Raw genomic sequence first — 1,554 nt, 5'->3', positions numbered from 1 at the left:
TTTTTTTTTTTTTTTTTTTTTTTAACATCAAATTTATGAAAATATCTCGTTAGAAATTACGCACAATATTGCAATATCCAACTTATCTTATGCACGAATATTTAATCACATCTTGGTGGTAATAATTTCAATTACGATAATTTTTGATTCAACGAACTTTTACCAAAATCACACACGGAATTTCTTCAGTAAAATAACGAGCCACTATACAAGAATCACGAGGTTATTATCTTCTCTTATATTTCATTATATTTCTCTCGACATTCCAAAAAACAAGTGCGCGACACGAAGGAAAAGAGAGAAGGAACGGGAACAAAATTTAATTACGGATTTAAGATGAACATTGAATCAGATGGCCGCGACACCGGGAAAAGCGACGGTTTGCTAGAAATAGAGGCAAGAAGCCTTGAATCACGGCCGCAAACGATCGGCCGATGTAACCGTAATCAGTGGCAGTTGCTCGAAAGACAGGATCATAAAGCATGCTCTCTTGCCTCGGTTGTCTTTGGATAATAATTACACGAGGAGGGGAACGGTTGTGGAACGCGCACAGAAAATTATCGTCCCTGTAAGGAATCTCGTATCACCTGTTATATCGACCGAGCTCGCCAAGGATTTATTTTCACTGTGGAATATATATTGTATATACATATAAACAAATATATATGATACGTGTTACCACTTATTTGCATGTCGATCAAATTGATCGATTTTTTTTAATGCTCGATCATCGATACATTTGCCTTCATTGTTTTGGAAAAACGAGAAAATATGGTAGAAAAATCGCTCGTGCATCGAAGCTTTAAAGTCTGGTCTTCGATTCGAAGAATAATACGTGCGAAAGTTGTACGAGAGTGGAAAGATCAATTAGTGTGCGTTCAATGAACGTGTTTTCAATGAACGAAAGTGAAGAATTGATTTTGCTTGTTTTTTAGAAGGAAGAGATAAAGGTTTTTTTTTTTTTTCGTAAATGGGATAGAAAGAAGCGGTTGATGACTCGTTTTATGCGTTTTTTGATGTTCTACTTCAGAGAGAAATTGGTAGAGATAATAGAAAGTGTAACAGACAGCACTATAATTATAGAGAGTAAACTTTATGCACATTAATGAACGTAATAAGATTCCTTTTAACCTCCTATCAAGATTTTTTTAAATTTCGGTTCGAACTCGAGAAGATGAAGATGAATATTAATAATAATAAGAAAAGAAGAAAGAAAAATTCAATAAAAGAGAGCATTCCCGTAAGCATATTGTAATTAAATTCTTCGAACGTGTAATTGAAAAAAAAAAAAAAAAAAGAATGCTTTACGAGCTTCCTTTCGATGAGATACCTTGGAGATGGCATCCTTGACTGACTTTTCCGACTTGGAAGAGTAACAAGATCAGATAGAGAAGCAAGTTTGCATGTTCTGTCATCGTTCAATTTCGTTTTTCCGTCAAATTGACACTGTAACTTCTATTAATATTAGAATAATATATTAGGACTTCTATTAATATTAGAATAATATTAGGATTTTTGAACATTTCAAAAAAGAAATGAAATTTCGCGATTAAA

At 33.5% G+C, this 1,554-nt stretch overlaps 1 protein-coding gene across 8 annotated transcripts in view; it reads left to right on the top strand.

Moving 5' to 3' along the window:
• Nucleotides 1-1,554, top strand: part of LOC102670613 (ankyrin repeat domain-containing protein 6) — a 126,679-nt gene that overhangs the window by 31,702 nt on the left and 93,423 nt on the right. The gene's annotated exons all lie outside the window — the stretch shown is intronic.

The sequence above is a fragment of the Apis dorsata genome, unplaced genomic scaffold, assembly GCF_000469605.1.
Source record: "Apis dorsata unplaced genomic scaffold, Apis dorsata 1.3 scaffold_97, whole genome shotgun sequence".
NCBI classification, from domain to species: Eukaryota; Metazoa; Arthropoda; class Insecta; order Hymenoptera; family Apidae; genus Apis; species Apis dorsata.
This window is presented reverse-complemented; position numbering and strand designations above follow the sequence as displayed.